An 18,074-nucleotide genomic window follows, 5' to 3' on the forward strand; every position below is an offset into this window, starting at 1 on the left:
TAACACCCTCATGACCAAAATAGGAGTGCCATTGCTAGAAAGCCTTGCAACAAATGCATTGGATGAGGTAAACTGGAATACCTACATCTGAAAAACAATCAGCATTAGCAAAGGCGCTGGTAACAATGCCAAGGGTAGCAGGGTGGAGTATTTGGCTATAACAACAGAGTCAGAAAGGAAGAAACCAGCATCCAAGGCATCAACTATAGGGTTCACAGGGGTGCTAATAGTTATAATATAGGAAGCCTTGGGGGAGGTGGAAAGAGAAGAAGTAGTAGAGGAAACTCCATAATCATCATCAATCCAAGAGAAGCATCACTCCCCCACTCTAGTGAGCCCTCCCTCTTCATTCTCAGTAGAAGAGTAGGGAGAGGGAGAACTCAACAGAGATCAATAGGGAGAAATTAGAACAAGTAGCCAAGGAGAAAGAAATTGACCGCATCACTCAACAATAAGAAGTCTCAAGTGAAATGACACTCTCAGTGAACAACAAGTCTCTAAGCCATCAACCTAAGGAGGAAGAAAAAAGAGAATTGCAAAGGGTGGAAGAGGAATCTAGGAGACTTGAAAAGTAGAAGAAGAAACAAGAGGAAGAGGAAGAAAGACTGAGACAAGAGGAGGAGCAAATAGCTTTTGCCATTAGAAGATTGGTGGAGCAACCCTCCCAATCTTAGGAATTGGCTATGATGAGCCCTACACGGGAGGACGTGTCTCCATGAGTAGGAAATCCTAAAGGAACAAATGGAGTGCCAAAACCAAGAAAAAGAACAAATGAATATATTATGGCAGGAGCAGGAGCATGTAATTGCCACTCTAGCCCAATACTAGAATCAAGGTTTGGATAGAATTAAAGATTTAGCTTACCGACTGGCCATTTAGAGAGTGAGCACATCATGGTGGAAAGCAAGGCTGCAGTGGTAGAGACGGTGATGCTGGAACAACAATGAGCCTTTTTAAACACAATGCTAAATGTAACCTATTCAAGAGAAGAAGAGACCCTTGAGGAAGTCAAAATGAAACTAGAGTTGGCAAGGAGAGCGCTTCAACATGGTCTCCATGCCATGACACCCAAATCTAGCACTATATTAGAAGTGCAGGACTAAAGAGGCCATTTGATCACAAGTGGATTAACCACACAAGAACTCAAATTGTTAGGGTTGTGGAGCCGGAGTAGTGGTGAGCACAGCCTCCCCCACAAGAGCCCGATAGATCCAATCCATGAAGAGGGGCTAGCCAGACTTTGAGAATGACCAGGTGGAGGAAGAACAATTGTATGAATTGATCCCCCCCTACAACCACAAGCACAACCAGAAGGGCAAGGGGAGGAGGCCATACCACTTGAAAGAATGATGGAGATGAGACATAGGTGGAGAGAGCATGCAAAAAACTCCAAGCCCAATCGTTGCAACTTCCACATGTGGCCATCCCTTAAGGAGAGGAGTAGGACCCTGTAAACTAGGGCCATGAACTTGTAGTGTGGGAGTAGTGGGAAAATCACAGCCGCCCTTTCGAATTTGCCTTCACCTTTTCGTGAACGTAGGATAGGATATTATCGCCAAGGGTGGTGGAGGATGTAATAATGCTCTTGATGAGGTTGGGGAGGAGATGGTGGGAGGAAAGAATGAGACATCCCACAAGGTGGCAGTAAGAGCAATAAGATTATTGGGAACATAAGGCGGTGGAGGTGCCTAGGGGAGTGGCAAGGTATGAGGCTCGACCTAAGTGGCACAGAAACATCAGGACTCTAACTTAGAGGCCTAGGTGGCTTTCTATATCACCCTACCACATGAGAGGGATGATTCTACCTACATGCCCTACCCATAGAGGATTGGAGTTAATTTCAACCGAGGCGCATGGTAGGTATGACTTCCCTGTGATCTACAATGTGAATATTGTGTCTCCTGAAGAATGCTTATTAACCTTCACTGAAAGGGACCTCCGCCCATCAATTACATGCTTCCTCAGAGAATTCTCCTCATGCCTAGATTCTACTTTCATTACCACCTATAATTATCTCCACCTTTTGAGAATACTACTAAAACAAAAGCCTAATCCAGAGGAAGAGTGGTTATCGCACCTCTTTTTTTATATTAATGCAAAAATAAATAGTTGTGCAATGGTCCCCGTCTCATGATGAGAGCTACCCTCTTGCTAGCATTTTGTATGAGCCTATTCAAGGATATGAGTGACAGTAGGTTCACTAGGTGCAACCACCCATTTTTATCATCTATGCCCCTCAATGTAAGAGTTAATGCTTACTGCAAAGTGAAGGACGCAGAAAATGAGGCATCAAGAGGAAAAGCGCAAAGCGAAAAAAAGGAAAAGGCACCCTACAAGAGAGTGGGCCCAGAAAAATCTAAAAGCATGGGAACAACCACTAGGAGTACAAGACGCAACCATGGAAGTTGCAAGAAGCCAAAAGCAAGAAGGCACATAACTATAAAGGCGTACCCAAAACCTTTGTAAAAGAGCGCATGCAAATTGTAAAGGTAGATGGGTGGTAGGAAGGAAGCTAGGAAGATAGGAAAACAATGGAAAAAAGGGCCTAGTCGACCATGTAAAAAGGGGATGACTGCCCAAGGGAAAGAGGGTTTTGTATATAAAGTTCAAAAAGTGAATGAGAGCTCATTCTTTGGTGTATGGCAAAGTGGACTCTTCTTCTTCTCTTCTTCTCTTCTCTTCTCTTGCTTGCTTGTGAGTGCTTGAGGGAGGGAGTGAGAGTGAGTGAGGGAGAGAGTGTGTGAGGGTGAGAGACCTTGGAGGTGAAGCCCTCCACCATCTCTTCTTCTTCTCTTCTTCTTCTCTTCTTCTCTTCTCTTCTCTCGTCTCACGCGTGGCTATGGAGGATGGAGCTTGAAGAAAGAGGCTTGAGGATGCTTGAGCGTGCATCACGAATCGTGGAGCTATCGGAGTGCTTGAGAGAGGAAGAAACTCAATCGAGCATTAAGGTAAGCTCACTACACTCGTAGAGAGGGATAGCACGTCAGCTATGTGAGAGGTAGCCATTAGTGCTTGCTTGAATCACTTGAACAATAAGTGGTCCGTGGGTCTTGGCGGTTGAGCTTGAGCTCGCCGCCTCTATATTTTGGTTCCATTGTCGAGACCAACGGATTCAAGCTTGAGCGCTTGCATGCTTCAAATAGAGTATCAAAGTAAGGGTTTCATTCCCAAACTGGAGCTTGAGATAGATAGGAGGTTTTGGGTTTTTTAATCCATGCTACAAGTAAATATTTTTGGTTTTTGGTGATTGACTGAGTAGGAGAAATCAGTTTAGTACTTTGCTTTTGATTTTTGTCACATTTAGAGTAGGATAGGAGGGAGAAATCGGAGTGGGAATCTTAAGGTTCATTGCTATAAAACAATCATGAACATGAAAATAACAAGGAAAAATGGGGAAAAAAGAATGCTCAGATGCCTCGGAGTGGCAAGTGGAGTGATTGGAAAGGGTAAGGTGTTGGCTAGCAAAGGTTTAAGGTCTTGAGTGACCAGGGAAGACCTCATTTGCAGTCCTATCTTTGTGTGTGTGTGTGTGTGTGTGTGTGTGTGAGAGAGAGAGAGAGAGAGAGAGAGAGAGAGAGAGAGAGAGAGAGAGAGAGAGAGAGAGAGCTTGTAGGTCATGAGACTATGTCGAATTGTTTGGAGTGTGTCGGAGCTTTCGATTAAATTAAGGTATAGGATGCACTTGACCTACACCCCTCCTTGATTCCTAGAAGTCTTTGTAGGTGCTAACAACATTTGAGTGAAGATTTTTGGGCAAACCTACACCCCTCCTTGATTCCTAGAAGTCTTTGTAGGTGCTAGCAACATTTAAGTGAAGATTTTTGGGCAAACCACGATCGACGCATTTTCGACTGGCGGAATTGGACATTTCCCACATTGTCAGATTCCTAGAATCAGACCCAATTATTGCAATCACCGCGGTCCGATTCCTAGACTTGGACTCGGATAAGCCCGTTTAGTCCGATTAGACATGCCCGTCCGATTTTGAAAATAGGACCAGCTCCAAATTAGACCACTCCCTAATTAGACACACCACCTCTGTCAGATTTCGAGAATTGGACAAGAAGGAATCAGACACACTACCCTGTCCGATTAGATGATTGATCGTTGCAATTAGACCACACACTCAAATCTAGTATCTTGTCGGATCAGACATACATTCAATCAGACCAAGCACTCCCATCCGATTTTGAGAATCGGACGTATCCCAATCGGACCAAGTCGAGCCGTTTGATCGGACACACCTTGTTCAATTGTGACAAGCGGACCCAACCCTGTCCGATTCCTAGAATCAGAACTTGTAAATTGGACATCCGATTTTCAAAATCGGACACTAGTAAATCAGACACAGCCTGAGAAAGAAAATCTATAAATTTGACAAACCCCGACTAACGAGAAGCGTGACCCATGGTGGAAGAGTCCACTGACAGATAGCTACGGACCTAGAAATCATGGCTGAATAGTCTGGAATAGTGGTTGGTGTTGTGGGCTGATTTTAAGATCCCAACTCGACCCTGAACGAGCTGAATGGGATAGTGCATCGAAAAACCCAAGAAGCCGACGAGAATAGCTAGAAACCAAACACACAACCCTATCAAGCTAAACCGTAGACAAGGGCGCCAGAGCTGCACACACTTTGTTTTCTCACTCAGTCTGACTTCCAGCACTTGAAACACACTCAAGGAGAGCAAAAAGCCTGGTTGTGCACAATACAGTGAAAAGAATACACCTCCATGCACATGCATAGAGTGAGGGTAAGTTGAGGATTGGTTGTAATTAACAAGGAACTCACTCAGACATAAAACTTTGAAGAAATCCACTAGTAGGAGAAGACCCCAGGACATAGAAGGGTAATCGAATCTCCAAAAGTAGGACCAAGTGAAGAACACAACTAAAAAGCCAGATGCAACAAGGACAGACACTATCATGGAAGTGGATCTACCCGGCCTTATCAACTTGATTGACAAGCTAGTAGAATAGGAAGCTTGGGACATGGAAGAGGGCAACTCAGGCCGTAGAAGCAACAAAGAGCTAGATCTAGGCGATTTTCCTGAGGCCATCCAATAGTTAGTGCACAAATACGATGTTCAAACCCGACTAGAACACCGCAGTAGACCTATAGAGGACGTCATAGTAGACCTTGAGAAAGAGAGGAAGCTGGCTCGCAAGGCTCTGCAAGGCTTAGCTGCATACAACCAGGACCCAAAATAGGAGCTTGCACCAGAGTTTGAAAATGCGAGAGATCCAGAGAGTGCAAGCCCTAGCAGGCAAAAATCGATCGGAGAGTGAGATAGTGCTAGAGGGAGACCTCACACTGAGCGAGATTTTGATGAAGCAACTACTAGATAACACGGCAGTAGAGAAAAGAACTGTAGCCTTAGCAACATCATTGCTAGCAGGGTTAGAGCTTAACCAAGGCTCTAAGAGCCAATAAAAAATCCATGTGGTGGCAAAGCAGCTGGAAAAATACCAAGCAAATGATAATCCGTACAATTTTGTGAAACAATTCAAGCAGGTCTGCGAGGCCAACGGCCTTACCAATCTTACTCAATGCTCCCAAGCTTTTGAACTATGCTTAGGTGACAAGGGTTGGACTTGGTGCACAAGTTTGGATGCTGCAGAGCATGCCAATTTCAATGGCTTGAAAAATCCCTTTATCAAGAGATTTTCTGAACCTGGGTACTCCACTTGCTAGTGTGACTCATGAACATCAAGTAGAGAGAGAAATAGGACATTCGAGATTACATTACCTAGGTGAGGAGCCTCTTCAAGAGAATCCCAATGGGTGAGAGATCGAAAGAGCGGTATCCACACTATTCATTAGCGGAATACAAAGTGAAGAGCTCTACAAAGCCTTGGTCGGCAACTCGAGCTTGCAGTGAGACACACTGGCAAGGGTCTTTGAGGAAGCTATTAGAATGGATGACTAGCTCAAGGAAAGAAGCTCTTGAAGCTCGAATTGAGAAGATTCCAGTACCAGGAGTTCCGAGAGGGCCTCAACACCGAGTGAGAGAGCAGGCCCAAGCACACAGGACAAAGAGAAGGGCATTGACTTAGGGCAAGAGCTAACAGAGATTAGGATGGACATAACCAAACTACAGGAGATGATGAGATGACCAACGTGTCCACATATCCAATGCATGCATTGTGGTGGGAACCACTTGCCGGCTGAGTGCCAGGACCCTAGGTCATGACCTTGCGCTACTTGTGGTAGGTTTGGCCATAACACCATGTGTTGTAGACTACCTCGGAGACTTCCATACCCATAGCCTTACGGTCAACCCTACCTTGGGAATAGGTCACCGAACTTATTTGGAAGGGGAGTCCCCATTGGCTCTCCCGGCACCTAATGATACTAAGTCCCCCATCACTAGGATGGAAATAAATCCTACAGGTATCCCTAGACCACCTGGGCCCTATGTGACCTACCCATCGAGTGATACTCCAGTCCATTATGTGGACGAGCCTTATGTAAACCCATACGTGTCGTATGATGAGGAAGGCAACACAATCCTTATGGACTGCTAACCAATATCGATGATGGCATTAGGTAGGGGGAGAGGCAGAGGCCTAGGAGCACAGAACCAAGAGCCAATCATGTGTTGGACTTGCGATCAATCGGGACACATCTCTTCATGCTGCCCCTGAGAGGGACCAAGCAAATAGAGATAAGGATGATTTGAGATGTGCTGAGTGTGGAATCACTGATCTCTTTATCAATTGTCCTAAGCGAAGGCCATCCTCTAGTTGGAAAATGAGCCATCAATTCCATTGGGGTTTTTTGGTATCGAGACACTCAATGGGGAGGCCATGCCTATCTCATTGTATGTCATGACCCACACACAGACAAACCAAACCGGCATCTCGTTGCTAGGGCCTAGCAACCTTGACACAACCTCAGTTGGAAAGAAGAGTTCGAGATGAAGGAAGAAAAGACCAGATGCTAAGGTCACCCTCAAGACCAAAAGTGCCACAATACTACCGGTTGAAAGGAAAGTCATTAATGTAGAGGAAGAAACGTTGGCCCCATGGATGGCTGAAAAGGGAAGTGCTAAGGTCAGGGAGTACCCCAACCTGAAGCACCAACTTGAAGCCATCAAGAAGGTGAGAGAGTGGATGAAGAAGGCCCAAGAGCACCTAAAGGATGTTGAGCCCATACTAAAAGACAAGATTGATAATCTCTCAAGCATAAGCACACTAATCTCTCTCCCACGACCAAGATTAGGGGAGGTGATGGCACCATAAGTTGGGCCACCTAGGCAAAGGCTAAATGCTTCGGGCCAGCAAACTAGTCAAGGCCATTGGCCAAGAACTACAGACTTAGGAGAGAGGCAAGTGACTAGCAACCTCCTTAGTACACTAGTTACCACCCCTGTAACTTTAAGCTTAGTTGACCTGCTTAGGTAGCATCCAACGCTATGGCTAGAGCTAAAATAGTGGGTTGAAGAACCAAATGAGCCAATTACCACAGACTCACCTGAGCACAATGCAAAAACTCAAATATAGAGTCTAACGCTGCACTCCATATCTAGATCCTTTCAAGTTAATGCCTTTTAGGAAGGCACAAAAATGCATGCAATCCTATTAGTCTTAGCACTAGGGGATGTCACCAGAAAGGGGATCATGGACACAGGGGCAAGAGCAAGTATGCTAAGCCATGCGGTACTCCAAAATTGGGGTAACCCACCAGTCAAGACTACTAGGTTCAACGTCACACTAGCTAAGGGAATGAAGGTGAAACCGTTTGGAGTGTTGAAAAATTGGCCTGTGAAAATCGTGAGAATCCAATTCTTTGTTGACTTCATAGTCATGAAGGGAGTGGATTATGACATCCTACTAGGTTCGACCCTGGATGTACAACACAAGAGTCGTAGAGGACTGGGCCAATCGTCTTATCTTCCTGGGCAATTGAATGGAGGGCAGGAGAGTGGAGATGAACACATGGAAGACTACACTTGTCGACATCGATGCCATCTCCACCATGCTGAAGGGTGATGAACAGACTAGGGGATCCTGTAGGGCCCTTACCAAGTATATCCCTTGCCCTGAGGATGAGTGAGACTGGAAGCATGTTCTTGCTACCATTGACCTACCATTCTTAGACACTAAGGAGTATGAACAAGCCATCAAGGTAACCGGAAAACCCAAGGACACACCCTTAGTGCCAGTCTACATGATGATTGAAAGCCTACCTGGAAGAACCAACCCTGTTACGTTTCGAGTCCCGAATAATAGACGAGAGCTCCTGGAGGTCTTGGGATATCTAACAGACAAGTTGGATGGCAATCTAGCCACAAACCTCAAACCACTCCAAGATCTCTTAGATGAGCTTGAATAGCAATGGTCTAAAGTGCACGATTTAAACTTGAGATACAAATGGGCCTTAATACTCGACCAACAAGAAGAGATATGTCAAAACCTGGAGAATGATGAGTAGTCGAGATGAAGCTGACGATGAATATGAGGATTGCTATTCCTTCAGTGATGAGAGTGAAAGGGAAATCGATACCTTTGAATATGACACTAGGGGACGTATGATCAAACAAATACGAATAGAACCCAGACCATGCAAGCAAAGTGACCTTAGAGTAGCGAAAGGAGTTTGACACAAGGACTGTGATTAAACTTGGTTGGAGTACACATGTGCAATCGACTATGAGCAGGCATGCCTAGCCCCGCCAAGTGACACACCACTGCTACAATAGACTCACCTTCTAAGCTACGACTACCAGGAGAGAGCCCCTCTCCTAGTGAAGATGAAGAGTTCAAATTTGAATTAGAAGTCATCTCAGATAGTGATCCCGAAATACCTCGACCTGCGCACCAAGGGGGACCTACCCATCCACCTAAGATGCCGATGGTTAAGGGAGGAATAACGGAAGCTACCTAAAGAAACACAGACAGAAGAACAACAAAAATTGCAAGACTTGTTGAAACAATTCATGAAGCTCAAAAAGGGAGATAGGGTGGTGATCTTGCCAAGAGCCAAATGACAGGGGCAAGCAAGCAAACCAATCGAGGGATCCGCCAAGGTCAAGGAGGTCAATTTACCCAGGGAAGGGGAGATCCCACGATCCGTCTTTATAGCCAATGACTTGACTAAGAAAGAGGAAACATGTCTCATTGCTCTCTCGCAGGAGTATATAGACATCTTTGCTTGGTCCCTAAAAGAGCTCAAAAGGGTAGACCCGAGTGTAGTAACTCACAACATACCCATGACACCTGACGTAACACCGGTCAAGCAACGACCATATCCCATGAATCCAAAGCATCCCCATGCTATCAAGGAAGAAATCAACAAGCTAATGAGAGCAGGATTCATCTATGAAATTGAAGACACAGACTGGGTTTTCCCCATAGTTATCGTATTGAAGAAGAATGGAAAGATTAGAGTGTGTGTCAATTTTACAAGAAGGTAAACACAGCTACAAAGAGAGATAACAACCCACTGCCATACACCGAGCACATGCTCGAGAGAGTGGCTGGCAAAGAGGCCTACAATTTCTTTGACGGCTTCTCTGGATACAATCATGTGCAAGTATATCCTAATGATAGGCATGAAACCGCATTTGCCACGGAATGGGGCATATTTGCTTACATAGTCATGCCTTTTGGGTTAACTAACGCACTAGCCACCTTCCAATGTGACTGATGTGTAAAATATTCAAAGACATGCTGAGGAAGGAGTTACAAGCCTTTGTGGACGACTTGTGTGTCCGTTCTACTTGGCGAGTACACTTAGACAGACTCCGTGCAGTCTTTGAACAATGTCAACTATACCATCTCTCCTTTGAACCCCTTGAAGTACTAGTTTTGGGTGAAGCATGGATGTATTCTAGGACACATGGTGTCGAAGAATGGAATTGCCACAGACTTCTTGAAAATCAAGGTCATTGTCTATCTTCCACCCCCAACAACTAATTTCAAGGGTGTTCAGTGCTTCTTAGGACACAGGGTATTATCAACTGTTCGTATGAACTATGCATTGATTGCTAGACCTCTATACAAGTTGTTGATCATTTTCGAATGGACCGAGGAATGCCAATGCGCGTATGAGGAACTGAAAAGGCTCTGACCACATCACCAATTATATGAGCCCCAAATTGAACACTCACCTTTCATGTGCACATTGACGCTTTGAAATTCACCGTAGGAGCTGTGTTGTGCCAATGCAGTGAACACAACGTGGATTACTCGGTGAGCTTTTCTAGTAGACAACTCACTGAGATTGAAATAAATTACTCAACAACGAAGAGAGAGGGCTTGGCCATCATGTTTGCTATAAAGAAATTTCGACATTATATTTTGGCTATGCCTTTTACTTTCTTTGTTGACCATCAAGCCTTGTTGTATCTTGTTAACAAACCATGCGCTACAGGACACATCGCTAGATGGCTTCTTCTACTCTTGGAGTTTGACTTATCCATGGTGGTGCATAGAGGGAAGCAACATTACATGGCTGACCATATGTCTCATATCCCCACAGGAGAAGCGGCTGGATAAGGCATTGTGGATGAACTGCTAGACGTGCATCTATTCCACTTATCTAGCGAAAAAGATTTGTTTAAAGTTGACATGATGCCATATTGGGTCGATGACATAGTTCAAGTGCTTGAGCATGGACTGCCAGAACAACCAATAGAAAAATCCCAACTTAGGTGACTCATCCTGAAGATCCAACCATATTAGTTGATAGTATGCCAACTTTATAGGCTGGGGCAAGACGAGTTGCTGCACAAATGCATATGTGAGCATGAGATGCATGATGTACTAACAAAGGGACACGGTGGAATCACAGGAGGACATTTCAGTGGAGAGGCAACTGCCCGCAAAGTGTTGCAGTCCCAGCTGTGATGGCCTACCCTCTTCCGAGATGTGACATGGTTTGTGAAGCATTATGATGAGTGCCAATGGACTAAAGTTTCGATTCATAAGGATCACATGGAGCTAACCCCAATTATCGCACGAAAACCCTTCGAGAAATGGGGGATTGACTTCATCAAACCCATTAATCTTGCGACATAGTATTCACAAGACAAATACATCATCGTCGCTATCAATTATCTAATAAAATGGGTAGAAGAACGGGCTACAAGAAAGAATGATGCTAGGATCACTACGAAGTTCCTATGGGAGCAAGTGATCTCACGATTCGGCTGCCCCATCGAACTAGTTAGCGACCAAGGCACACACTTCATCAATGAAGTGATAGCTCAACTCCTATCCTCCTTTCTAATCATCTATTGGAAATCCTCACCTCACTACCCTCAAGAAAACGGTCAAGCCGAATCCACAAATAAATTCTTGATAAATGTCCTGATCAAAGTCATCTTTGCTTCATGCAGTGATTAGGATAACAAGCTGATGGCGGCCTTGTGGGCCTACCGCATAGCTTACAAAACAACATATGGTACAGAGGTGATCCTTCCCTTGGAGTTCTTTGTACCAAGCCTTAGGATAGCCCTTCAAGAGAGACGGAATGGGAAGGAAGCATTGACAGAAAGCTTGATTGAACTCGAACGCTTATCAAAAACCTGGCTTCTAGCCACCCATGTGCTAATATGTGAAAAGCCAAGACGCAAATGTTGGTTTGACAAGCATGTCAAGCATCACAATTTTGAATAGGGAGACATAGTGCTGCTATACTCAATCAAAGGACATAATCAAAAATTGAAGTTTCAAGGGCTAGCCCCCTTCAGGGTTCAAACCATCAACCAAAATGGCAACGTAGAGCTCAAAACCCTAGAAGGGGAGGACGTAGGTTTTTTCAATGAAAGCCACATAAAGAGGTACTTTTCCCCCATGCACTACATGAGACCCCAATGCTCGCACCTCCTATCCACGCACGAGAAGCTACTAACATTGAGATGGACGATGAGGATGAGGAACCAGTAGAACCAACTTACCTAAGCATGACGATCAGTGCTAAGCACACATACATCATCAATGCTTTGATAGATGAGGGAGCTGATTTTAAAGTCTCAACCCATGATCATTGGACCCAAATTGGCAAACCGCAATTGCAACCCACTAATGCTAAGCTCAACCCTTATGGAGGCCAACCCTACACACTTTTGGGAAAGTACAAGGTTGTTATTTCTATCAAATCTTAAAGCATGTCGATAATATTCTATATGCTACCCAACACTAATTATGCAAAAACGACATTGCTGTTAGGACAAACCTTTAAGAAGCAAGCTTGTTGCAATGTCGACTACGAGTCACAGCGTATCCACCTAGCCATGTGCAATGTCTGCATAGTTACAGCTTTCAGCAAGGGCAGCATAACCCCTTCCAAGTCCACAAAGCCACTGGTAGAGAAACCCACCGTTAAGTCTAAGGAGGGGGGTCGTGACTCATCATAACCTGCTAAACCTCAATGCCAACAACGCACTGAAACCAACACTAAAGTCCATGAACCCCAGTTCAAATGGGTACACCTAAATAGCAAGCACCACCTAGGAATAGAAACCCACAAACTCGCAAGTCTGATGACCCACACTCGAAACCCAGGAAGCCAAGACGAAACCATAAATATCGACGTAGGGTCAACAAGCCATGATGGGTCCCCAAGACCTTATTGCAAGTGCAAGGCTACTATGTGGGTAACAACTGGATTTGGCTAACTAAAGCCCAAACAACCAAAGGCCCTACTCAAACACCACCCTCAAGATTGACCACACGAAATGTCCCATCAGAGACACTCAAACCGCAAGAGAATCATGCAGCTAAGTCCATGGAACCTCAAAAGCCTAGCTCAACAGAGCATTGCCCAAAACCGTGACTTGCAACTAACAAACCGACCACATCTAGTCCCGTTGATGCCCCTCAAATATCAAATGCATTTAGTAGCATGTCAACCATAGCTACAACCAAACCCATTGAACATAATGCCAAGCTACAATCCAAGAAGCAAACCAACTAGAAAACATTAGTTGCTATACTCTCTAGCACTGTCAAACCTCAACCACCCACCAGCCTTAGACCCTCATATGAGCGGTGGTCAATTCTCACCTTGGCTGCAGACAGTTGAAAATACAGGGGACAACTTGGTTGCTTGCCTCCAACAGCTAGATGCTACTTTCATGACATTGGATAAAAGCTATGATCAACTAGACTTAGGCCTCTTGGAAGAACCTATAGCAATGGAAGTATGAACACTCCCTTGCTCTTGGGAGGAGTCTGAATTTGTATTCGTTAAGGCTTCCAAAGCGGATGGGAGTTAATTGCAATTGAGATATCCAAGGAACAAGCAATCAAACAGCATCTCATTATGTCGTATAGCAAGAACATGATCATGGCCACAAACCAGGAAATTGAGAAGTTGAAATAGCTTGCTAACAACAACTCCTTCTTTTTGTGAAAATGGTACACTCTATGCGTGCACTGGGAGCTAGAGGGATGCCAAATAATGACCCATGCTGAACAACGACGTGCAATCAAGGCATCAAAATACGACCCAACCTATGTACCTCCAACTTCTTATAGGGTGTTGACTACCATTCGTAACAAAGCGACCCCTGGAAGAACACATTTAGGGACATCCTTATTTAGATTGCATCCTCATTGAGGAGGAGTTGCATGTTGCTAGCTGAGTGGACTGCGATGACTTCTTGCTTGATGTTCTCACTTACATTACGCATGTAGGCATACGCCCTTTAGACATGGATAGCTATGCTATCTTAGAATACAACCCTAACTTCTATGCTTGGCTCATACAATAGTAAAACACTAAGATTATGTGCTGCAGGCCCTTCATCTGCTTAATATTCAATCCTAAGAAGGATTCTTCTCAATCAAAAAAGGGGGGAGGTAAGGTAAATCAAACCAAACATGCAAGGAAAAAAATAATGGAACGGCATACATTAGTAGGATGGAACAACTTGTGAGTGCGGAAAAGGTCAATAAAATTTGAAATCAACAAACTAATTGGAAGAAAAGTTGGTTCTTGCACTCGAGTAATTTAGTTCAGCAAATATGTAATAGTCCCCTTTTGTGCGTGATTATTCTAAATAACACTAGTGGCGAATATGGTTTCATGACATGCACCCATCATGGCAGACCAAGAAAAGGCTGGCAAATTTCCCTTTTCAAAAGAGGAACATGCAAAGTATGGCCTTTCAGTTGGAGACATATGCCTTCAACTAGTTCAAGTTTTGGCATATCTTCAACCTAGAAGACGTGGCCATTGAAGAACGTGCGATGAGGCAGATCATTGAGCAATGCAATCTACAGAAATATGTGGAAGTATTAGGCCAAGCGGTGAACTACTTTCACTGTGTAAAATTTTTGAGGACCTTCCATAGGAACCGCGACACAATAATTGTGCATGAGGGAGAGGAAATTTGTTGGGTGTAGATTGAACTGACCCCGAGCTGATGGAAAAGGCCTTGGGCTTGGTGAACAAAGTAGAGAGGAAGCCAAAGAGAGATGTATATGCATTGCTAGGAATGGACAAGGTAAGGGTCCACACCAACGATGACATTAGCTTGGCGGATATCGTTGACCCCGAAATCCAACTCTAGGCCAAGATGGTGCACACATTGTTTTCTAGTCAAAGATACAACAGCATCATGAGTCGTATCAACGTCCCCCTGCTAGAGAGCATTGTAGCAAGGTTGCTCGATGGGGCAAACCTCAACGGTTTTGTGAGGAAGACCATTGAAACCTTGGCAAAAGATTTGGCAATGGGAGGACAACTTGCCGGAGGAGAATCTCCTGCCACTAAGGCTAAAAGGAGGGCTTCGTCTTCAAAGGCCACAACCATTGGATTCAGTGGGGTCCTCATCGCGATCATCGGGGAAGCCTTAAGACAAGGGTAGGAAGAAGCAGGAGAAGGCATAGATGAAACACTAAGTTGATCGCCACCTCACCAGGAATAGGAGGCGCAGTCCAACAAAATGACGCTGAGTGAGAAAGAAGAAAGTAGGGGGCAAGAAGAACAAACTAGCCACAGAAATGCTAAGAAGACTAAGAAGAAAATTGCACAAGAACAATAGGAAGAGGAGAGGAGGAAACAAGGAAAGGTGGACTTATAGAAGGCCCGTAGGGAGTCCAAAAAAGCTGAGGAGGAAAGAAGGAGAAAGAAGGAAGAGAAGGAGGAGGAGTTGAGAAAAAAGGAGGAGAAAGACATGGCCATTGCCATGCACAGGTCCATTGAGCAGCAGTCCAAGCATGACGAGTCAAAACCCACGAGCCCAATCAAAGATGAAGGACTGAGATCAAGCATCCATGTGCCAGATTTTGTACCACCGATAGTGCAAGAAGGCAAGGGAAGGGCCCCAATTACCCCCATTCCCACTCTCCTAATGCCCACCACCACCACTGCCATCTCCAATCCCAGTTCTATGACCCAGGTGGATGGCATCAACTTAATGGCTTGGGTCCAATATTTCATGAATAAAGAATGAGGCCAAGGAGCAGGAGAAAGAACCCCCCTAGTAGGAACCAAAAGGCCGATTGCGGTAGACATTGAGTCAAGGAAAAACCCTAAGAGGCAAAAGGTGGCAAGCTCCAGAACCTCCGTCATCGCAACAGAGAGGCCATCCAAATAATATGATGAGTATGTCAAGGAGCTCCTCTCTCAATTAGAGAAAGCCAAGGAGGAGAAGAAAATCACGGTAGCAGAGCTTGAAGCAGAAAAAGAGACCATTGTTGCATCCTAGTTGGAGAAAACACACCAAATAGCCATGGCCCAAAGAGAAGTTTACGAGCTAAAGGAGCAGCTATAAGCTAAGGAAGAGATAGAAGCATAATGGCAAGCGCGAGTGAATGAAGAAACCGAGGCCATATGATGCCTATAATGGCACAATGGAGAGATTGTGGCACGCTACGAATATCTACAAGTTGAAATGGAGAAAATCACTAAAGCCATGGAAGAGCTGGAGGAGCTGAGGGAGGAAAGAGCTCACAGGTACAAAAGAGAGGTGGAGAAACTAACCCAAGAGGCTGCCTCAGCATAGGAAGAGCAACAAAAGCTAAGGGCAGAAATGGAAGATCAAGAATGAAGGTTGATAGTGCTAGCTTAGAGGCAGGGGGAAAGCCTCAAATATATGAACAATAGGGCAAAGTAATGGGCTGATTAGAATGAAAAAAGGGTCAAAGCCTTGGCATGCCATCTTGCTCAAGTCGAAAAAGAAAAGATATTTGCTGAAACCAGAGTGAAAGCTACCCAAGTGAGCTTCCACACCCAACAACACACCTTCCTGGATACCCTATTGGACGTCACCCAATGCAGAGGAGGGAGAGTCCATAGAGGCAATGGAAAAGAAACTAGGAATGGCTATAGGGCACTGAAAGCAGGACTGCAGATGCGGCCACAATCTAGTGGAGTTTGGCCCAAGCTTGGAAGAGCAACACCATTATCTCATATTGGCACACCTAACCTCATAGGAAGTGGATGCACTCGGGTTCCTCAAAGAAGAGCAGCAAGAGCCAAGCCATGAGAGGGAGGTGGATGTGAACTTTGAAATGGAATACGGAGAAGAGCTTGTCCCACTGCCTCCTTCCCCGTAGACTAAAGAGTAGCAACACACAGATAAGAAAGGCGGCATTGAGGGAAAGAAAAAAGAAATGGTGAATGACACAAGGAGAAAATGGAATGCCAAGGGAGTGAGGGCACCCCAAGCACCTATCCCACCATGCAAGGATGATGCCCCAGTGAGCTTCCACGCCGACCTTGTAATCTGGGAAGAGGCAAGAAATGTCCAAGAGCCCCTTCAATTTTAACTTCCAGTTTCCCACCACCTTGCGTAGGGTTTTGCTCATCAAGGTGGTGGAGGAGGTAATTAACATCGAAAGCAGGCTCGGATAGAAATGGCTAGAGGAGAGAGCAGAATCCCACCTTATGGGCCATCGAAGATGCCGAGTTTTGGCAGAATAAGGTTTTTAAAGTACCAAGGTCTGTGGCTCACTTGGATGGCGTTTTGCAACACTCAACCCTTTGAGCGGAATGACCCAACCTTTATGCCTTACCCTCAAAGGATGGGAGTGGATTTTGACTCTAGTGTCCATGGCTGCTACGACTTCCCTTAATCTATAATCCTCATTGTAATACATATAAAGAGGCCCTCACCTTCACATCAACAAACTTGTATGATACCCTAATCCAATTCACTAACGAATTCTCATCATGCCCTAACCCCACCTTTTATTACCAATTGTAATTACCTTAGACTGCTTAGGATACTCCTTAGACAAGATCCTACCCCGCAGAAGCGCAGCCTTGCAATACTCCATTTTGATCCTAATGCTATGGATAGTTGTGTGATGGCCCGACTAATGATGCGAGCTGATCTATTATCTTCATTTTTCTTAGCCCTTCTAGAGGACATAAATGATAGCTGCTTCACCCGCTACAATCATCTATTCCTCTCCACCACCACCCTTCAGGTCTACCTAAATCTCAAGGGGTATCTCCAAAGCTGCCAATTTCTTAACAAATCTATTAAGCCCCCGTCTCCAACTCACTTCGATAATGAAGATTAACTTCTGTCATGACTATGTAATCCAAAAAAGAAAAAGACATATAGACACCGCAAGCTGCACATCAATCACAGTCACTACACCTAGGGGTTCTCAAGTTAGGTGCGCTTGTGCCTCTGTTAACCGGTAGAAAAACAAGGTGGAAAATTTGGAAAAGCTAAAGCATAAGAAAAAGGCCAAGGCAAAGTGAAACAGAAGACAAAGGCGCACAAGGAAAATCTAGAAACACAAGAAGCGCAAAAAAGTCCTAAATAAGGGAGAAATGTGCACAAGAAAAATCGCAAGTCAATACTCTTGTAAAAGAGCGCAAGCGCATCATGATTTAATTTAAGGAGCACTGGGCTCTCACCTGTGCAATTTGTAAATGTAGACGGGCGGTGGAAAGGAAGCTAGGAAGATATAAGGACAGTGGGAAAAAGGGCCTAGGCCACGGCCGGCCATGTAAAAAAGGGGATAAGGGGATGACCGCCCAAAATGGGTTTAGGGTTTTGTATATAAAGTTGAAAAGGGAATGAGAAGCCCATTCTTGTGTGTGGCCAAAAGTGGCTCTCTTCCTCTTCTTCTTCTTCTTCTTCTTGTTCTTGCTTGCT

The sequence above is a fragment of the Lygodium microphyllum genome, chromosome 3, assembly GCF_053477565.2.
Source record: "Lygodium microphyllum isolate KBCC chromosome 3, Lygodium_microphyllum_v1.1.10, whole genome shotgun sequence".
In the NCBI taxonomy this organism is placed as follows: domain Eukaryota; kingdom Viridiplantae; phylum Streptophyta; class Polypodiopsida; order Schizaeales; family Lygodiaceae; genus Lygodium; species Lygodium microphyllum.